Source organism: Pteropus medius, unplaced genomic scaffold (genome assembly GCF_902729225.1).
Source record: "Pteropus medius unplaced genomic scaffold, Ma_sr-lr_union100, whole genome shotgun sequence".
Classification (NCBI taxonomy): Eukaryota; Metazoa; Chordata; class Mammalia; order Chiroptera; family Pteropodidae; genus Pteropus; species Pteropus medius.
Window position 1 is genome coordinate 1,816,124 of NW_024351546.1, and position 7,531 is coordinate 1,823,654.

A 7,531-nucleotide genomic window follows, 5' to 3' on the forward strand; every position below is an offset into this window, starting at 1 on the left:
ATGTAATTGTAAATGGGATTGTTTTCTTAATTTCCTCTTCTCACCATTCATTATTGGTGTATAGAAACATAAAATATTTGTGTACGTTGATTTTGTATTCTGCAACTTTACCGAATTCATTTATTAGTTCTAATACTTTTTTGGTGACATCCTTAGGGTTTTCCATATATAGTTTCATGTCTTCTGCAAACAGTTTTCTTTCTTCCTCTCTAATTTGGATACTTCCTCACATTTTATGTTTTTGATGCCATATTTTATAACTTTTTTTTTCTCTGTTTGTGAGTTTCAATGTCCTACCTTCCAGATCATTAAGGTTTATTTCTGGGGTTTTATCTTGCTCTTTCACTTGGAACATATTTCTTTGTTTCCTCATTTTCCTTGACTCTCTGTGTTTGTCTATATATTAGGCAAAACAACTATGTTTCTCAGTCTTAAAAGAGTGATCACTGTCTTTGGCCATGCCACCCTGAACAAGTCCGATCCCGTCTGACCTTGGAAGCTAAACAGGGTCGGGCCGGGTTAGTACTTGGATGGGAGACCACCTAGGAAGACCAGTGCTGCAGGTGTAAAAAATAAAAAATAAGGGATTGTAAGCTGACAAGGTCCTTGCAATCTGTGAGGTCAACCAAGGGTTGCCTTGCCTCAAAAAAAAAAAAAAAAAAAAGAGTGATCATTGGAAGACTAAGAGTATGTTTTGGTCTGATGCCTACACAATGTGCTGGGGTTTGTAACCTGCCAAGAACTGTTTTTCTGATTGTTTAAGTTTCCCAAGGCTCAAAAACACAAGCCCCCATGGCCTCCAGTGCAAAGAGTTCAAGAGGTGTTCCTTGTGTAGACAACGTGCACTCTCTTGGAACAGCAGGGCAGGGCAGTTGTGGAGGAGCCCCAGGCTGGGGCAAGCCCACCCGCTGGTTAGAACAGTGGAAGAAACTGAGTTGTGGTAGAAGAGCATATGGCTGTGTAGGGTAGAGACAAAGGGGAGTGCTGGGGCAGGACGAGCACCAAAAATGTTATCAACAGACTCCAAGTTGGCAAAGTAAAAGGAGAGTGAATAAATGGAGACTGCCACTGTCTCCATCCTTGGAGAGAGTTCCAACAGATCTCTGTCCCCCTGGCATATCCTTTAAGATTAGTTATCGAGTTTCCTTCATGTATGGTCTAGGCACTTTTCAAACTCCTGTCTCTATGCGAGACTCAGAGTGTGTGAGTCTGTGCGTTAGCCCTTTAAGAGCAGAGTCTCAGTATCCTACAGTCTTTTGGGTCTCCTGGATGTAAACCCCATTGGTTTTCAAAGCAATGTGTTTTAGAAGCTAGTCTTTCCTGTGCAGATCTCAAAGGTTGGGTGTCTAATGTGGGGCTTGAACCCCTCATTCCTCAGCGAGGAGTTCCATGGTTGTGATATTTCTTTCACTTGTGCATCTCTTCCCTGAGAGTGTGGATCTCTGCCTCTCCCACCCATATTGATGTGGCCTTGTAATCCTTTGTTGTGAAAGAGCTGTTTTGCTAGTTTTCAGGTCTTTTCAGAGATATACAGAATCTTTCTACACCACCATCTTGAGCCCCTCTTCAGTATACTTTGTTTATTGAAAGCTTTTTTTAAAAACATCAAAAATGAATGTTGAATATTATTAAATTCCTTTTTAGTAGCCATGTAGATAACCAAAGCTTCTCTTTTTTAGTGTATTAATGTTGTGAATAGCACCAATAGATGTACTAATATTAAACCAGCATTGTATTCTTTTATGCTTGCATCATATTGGTGTATCATTCTCTTCCTGGCTTACTGGTTTCATTCTACCATATTTTATTCAGGATTTTGGGGTCTTTTTATATTTAAAAATTAGTTTCATGTATGTTTTGTCAAGTGTTACAGAATGAGGTTGGAAAAGTTTCCTTTATTTCTATACTCTGAAATAGTTTAGGTAATATAGGTATAACCAGTTCCCTCCCAGACTCTCTAGGTGTTTTGGAGGAGGTGATTACATTTTTCAGTATGATTCTTAGCTCTGAGTTTCTGTTGCAACTGATGTGGTTCCATTTTTGGATTCTCACTCTCACCCATATGGGCTGTCTCTGTTCTGCTTTCAATTGCTTCTGATGTATGACACATTCTTTTTTCCATACACCAACCAAATGGGTATGTTATAAAATTGGTTGAAGATTTAAGAAGATTGAAGAGGGCTATGTCATAGCATCTCCCAGCAAATAACCTAAAAGTAAACAAGAGATATCCATTGTCCTCAAGATTTTTTGGCCTCCCCTCAAAAGGCCCCCATGATGTTGCTCACACTCTGGGTCTTCTTTCACCCCCAGGTGTTAAGAGGCCAGGGGTCACAGCTGTGTCCAGTCTTACCTCACCTTCTGGAAGTGATACCCCAGCAAGCATGCCCTTGGCTCTGTAATTATCCCTTCCCATCATCCTTTGCCCAATAAACTTCCTTTTCCTGCTTGAGCCTCCCCTCAGAGACAGGATGGGCAAAAACTCATTTATACTAAAGTGTAAATGATTTATAAAACAATGTTTTATTATTCTGAACAGGGATTTGAGATTCCCAGAAGGGATTCAAAATTGTCAATACTGTAATTAGAGGAATGACTGGAGGGGGATGCTGAGAAAAATTTTTATATTCAAAGCACCATGAAGGTATCAACTCTTACTATGCCTGATTATATCCAGCGTCTGTATTAGAACATTTTCTAATTTAAAAAATTACTTTCTTCTCAATAGGTGGTTTTGAAGAAATGAGGCTCAGGGGAGAAGGGACAGTGGATATGTAGTCTGTGTAAGGATGGCACTTGTCTTTGGGAAGCCAGGGATAGCCATGTGGGTTTGAATAACGAAGCAATTTTGCAGATCTGCTTTCTAGCCCATGCTGGCCTCTCCTGGGAACCAGCACATTCTGACCCCAATCCTTGGTCTGCATAGATCACTTGTGTGTTCTTGGCCAGGGCCCAGCCTCTTCCCAGTCCTCCATTCTCCATCTGTACAGAGCTCATTTGGGGTCAGTGATTTCTGAGGCCTTGGAACAGTCAGAAAATCTCAAGTGCTTAGAGCCAGGAGTTAGGTGGCCTGTCCTTCTCTTGGTGGATTTAGTTGGACCACCAGAAACCTGGGTTACCTGGGAGTGATCAAGACTATAATATAGGGAAAATCTCAGAGTTCAAGAGGTAGATGGATCTGGGCTCAAATCCCAGCTGGGACTCTTTTGAGCTGAATTGCCCTGAACATGTCACTTACTTTCCTTGATTCTTCACCTGTAAAAGGGGAGTAATGATGCCCACTAACAAGGGCTGCAGGTATTCAACAGAATTGGGGGTCTGTGACGCTCCCAGTTTAAGGAAGAGGAGGTGTTTTACACTCGAAAATCCATCCATGTTGTTTTCCTCCTTGAAAATCTTTCCTAGTGCCCCCAGACCCCACATTTGGACCACAGGTTCCACGTGGCCTGCTCCTTGCCAACCTCTTCTCTTTTCTTTTCACTCAAACCTCCATGGCCTCCTTGGTTCCTGAGTAGCTGTCCTCCCAACTTCAGAGCTTCTCCCCTTTTGCTCTCAGCCAACTTCTATTCATCTTACAGGTCAAAGAGATTTCCTCAAAGAGGTCTCTCCTTTATCTAAATGAGTTATAACTTCTCCACAGTTATAACTTCTCAGAGCACCATCATATCACCGTGGCTGAATGAGATAAATGTTTCTTTTTCTCTCTCTCATAAATGAAGTCTAGAGGTAAGCAGCTCTAGATTTCTGTGGTGGCTCTACAGGCCTCAGAAACTTAGGCTTCTTCTGTCTTGTTCTATGGTTCTCCACATGTAGCATACCTTTCATAGACCAAATGGGCTGTTCTAGCCCTGACTATCACATCGCCATTCCAATGAGAAGGACGAAGGAAGAACAAGGAAAGTCTCACCTCTCTAATTCCAAGATAGTTCTAGGGAAGTCACTCACTTACTTCTACCTATACTCCCACTCGTGAGAACTTTGTCGTATGACCACATGTAGCTGCAGAGGAGGCTGGGGAATGTTCATGGTGGTCGTGAACCCAGCTGAGAAGAAGGAGAGACCACATAATGGAGATCAAAAACAATGTATACCAAGACCCTGTTCCTTTCCTGCACAATCTGTAGTCATACGTTCTTTAGATTCGATGAATGTGTATCCTCTCCCCTTAAATCGAAGCCTGGAGAGCAGGGCACTCCACCTTGCAATCCCTGTGCCTAGCACAGTGTCTGGCAGATAGCAGGTAGCACACAGGAGAGATTTATTCTCCTCTGTTCAAGCCTTTGTGATAAAAATTGCCACGCTCCACATTCTGTGTCTTTTATGATCTCCAGAGAAGGCCTCCAGGGGCTTTCCCTCCTCGGCTTCACTGTTCCAGGCTGCTCAGTGATTGGCACAGTGGCAGGGGCCCCCTCCCTCTCTGGGCTGGCAGAATTATATAAAAGAGTTTGATGAATGGACGCTGCTTAGGAGTGAGCAGGTTCCAATTGGAACTGACAGGTTTCAACATGGAGACACACTGAGTCCCGGAATACCGCAGCCTAATTGGCAGTGCTGTACATCTGTGCTTCTCAAGCACAATTCAGCCTGCGAATCACCTGGGAATTTGTTAAAAATACAAAACTTCTGAGTCAGTAGGTTTTGAGTGATATATTTGGTTGCAGGTGACAGAAAACCTGCTAGCTAAGGCAAAAGGGAATTGAATCTAAGGGGGCAGAGGCTTCTGTAACTGCAAGAAGGCTGGCGTGCCAGTGCAGTTGGTCCAGAGACCCTGAGTTCTCCCAGCGATTCTTGTCTGCTTCTCTCAACTCTGGGACATGGGGGCCCCAAGACATCCCCCACTGGCAGGGATTAACTCACTCTCTACCGGGTTCCAGTGCCACTGTCCTGACATAGGTGCGTCCCAGCAAGTGTAGCCTTTGGCTGGGGATTGGACCTTCCGTAGAGGGCGCTGCTGGGGCCCCTGGTGTCTACCAAGCCTCCCAAGACAACGTTTCCCAACCAGCCTCAAGTGTGGCCCCTGGCTGCTCCTGGAGAAGAAGCCCCCTCTCCCTTCCCTGTCCCTTATTAGGGTTGTGGTTGAGAGGGGCACAAGCAGTACAGAGGGAAAGATCTATGGGAACCTTTGTAGCTTGCTCCTCATGCTCCTCGCAGTCAGTCCTCCCTGTGAGTCACCAAGCAACAGGGATTCCTATATTTTTCTCAGATTCAGCAGGGCAGGGACTTTGGTGGGCTGCAGGGTTCTTGCTGGCCAGCAGTAGGGGAGCCAGGGCTCTAGAGGAGGAACTTGGCAGCTCCTCAGGCCCATGAGGGCTGCCCTAGAGCAGGGCAAGACACTACCCCAGCCTAGTGCTTCCCAATGGGTCTGCAGTGCACCTATGAGAATCACCTGGGATGTTTCTTAAGATGCACATTCCAGGCCCACCCAGTCTCACCGTATTGTACTCCAGGGATGGCCCCAGGAAGCTGCGCTTGAATCAAATTCCTCAGGGCAATGACACTCCCCCAACACACAATGTCAGAACCATGATATTTGACCCACCCCTTCGAGAGCCCACACTGGAGCCCAAATCCTGGGGCCTTGTCTCAGGGTACCTGGGGACAAGAGTTGTTGTCCTCTGTGTGCTCCAAGGTGTCTCACAGCAGGGCAGCATGTGGGGCAGGTGTGGGTGGGGCTACAGCAGAACTGCTCTCCTCCTCGATACCTGACTGAGGTCCCGGGCCCTGTGCCCATCAAGACTCGCTGGACTGGTAAATGGGGTCAGGTCTGCAACACCGCCTCTCCTGCTCCTAAGGCATGGAATCTCCTGCTCTGTCACTTTGAGAAGCTACCAGCAGCTTTAATAGGACACTCCCTGCTGGTGGATTGGGCTCCTGTGTCTGCAGTTTGTTGTGACCCAAGGTGCAAACTAGGGCCCACAACCAACTTAGCACATGAATGCTTTATTTGGCCCTGCAGAGTGCTTTACAGATGAAAATGGTATCCAACATGTAAAACTCAAAGATTTCATATTAAAAAACCTATATTTCCAGCTCCTTTTCAAAACTGGCAGTTTATCGTGCTGGGTTCACATAGTAGATGGGTCCTCTAACTCCACCATCCCACCTCCCCTAAGGTCCCACTTTACTCATCACATTCCTTGCCGTTGGCCTCTGAGTTTGGGATCCCCTCTCAAGCATCCGGCTATGTCTCTGCCAAGAAGTTATGAGTTATTGTTATCATTGTCATTTATCAGGGCTCACTACATATATACACTTTTGACTCTTCACTAGGCAATCACTCTGGGCTATTTATCCATTTTATAGATGAGGAAACTGAGGTCCAGAGTGGCTGAACAACATTCCCACGGTGGCCTGGCTGGTCAGTGGTGGAGCTGGTATTTATATCTAGGTTTGTCTGTCATGTTCCTCTCAAGGAGGACCCTGGCTTTGCCCTTACACTCTGCCCCATGATCTCTGAGCTTAGCATCTTAACTTCTCTAGTTGCTTCTCTCATCCTTCTTGTTGACAGCCCTCCTGTGGTTGGGCTCACAGAAGATATTGAAAACCAAGGGTCTTGGTCCAGGGAGAGGTGAGGGGGCTGAGGAAAGGTAAGTGTGGCGGGTGACGTATCAAGGGCACAGGGGCAGCCAGCAACCTGAGGCCCCTCCCCAAGTGGCTGCTATGTTAGCCTACACACTGACCCTAATCCTTAACCTTAAGGAGGAATTCCTGGGGCCCTCTTCAGAGTTACAAATGCAGACAGGGGCCCCCATGATGTGCTTTAAAGGATGCCTCAGGGACTACTTTCCCAATTGTCTGCTAAGGTGCCTAGAATTTTACCATTAGCATCTATAGGAAAATCATTCTCACTTTTAGGAAATCATAATAGGGCCAGGGAGGACAGGGGTAGCCATCAGGAGGGATGTGCCCTATCCATGGCCCAAGGCAAGTTGTGAAGAAGTGCTGACAAAGGAAAGAGGAGCAGAGGGATCTGTCTGATTGAGGTGAGGAGCCTGATCAGGAGGAAAAGTGGGAACAAGAAGAGAGGGAGAGAGGAGGGAGGAGGGAAGACACACTGGGCTTGGAGGGGGCCCTGAGCATCCAAGACAGTTAGCATCAGGTGTGATCAGCTCTCTTACTCTACCTCCTCTAGTCTCCTGTCAGCCATCTCCTGTTTCTGTGCCCTATTTCTTCTCTCCTTCCATTACCCTGCCCCCATCCAGCCCGAATCTTTGTCTCTTCATTCCGTCTCCATTTCATCTCAGTGTGTGTGTCTGTCTTTTCTCTCCATCACTATGTGTTGGTATCTCTTCTTTGTCTCTCTCTCTCTCTCTCTCACACACACACACACACTCTGCATGTCTTGTCTGTCTCTGTATCATTTTGCCTGTCGCCTCTGGTATCTCTGGTCCTATGTCCCTATCTCTCTACGTGTCTTTGTCTCTGTGTGGTAGGTTTTGTTTTTCTTTTACCATCTCTCTGTCCATCTCTGTCTCTCTGTGTTTGTGTCTTCCTTGGGTGTCGGAATGTCTGTCTGTCGGTGGATCTCAGA

At 46.0% G+C, this 7,531-nt stretch overlaps 1 pseudogene; it reads left to right on the forward strand.

Moving 5' to 3' along the window:
- Positions 1 to 448: 448 nt before the first annotated feature.
- Positions 449 to 566, forward strand: LOC120587022 (uncharacterized; annotated as a pseudogene).
- Positions 567 to 7,531: the final 6,965 nt, after the last annotated feature.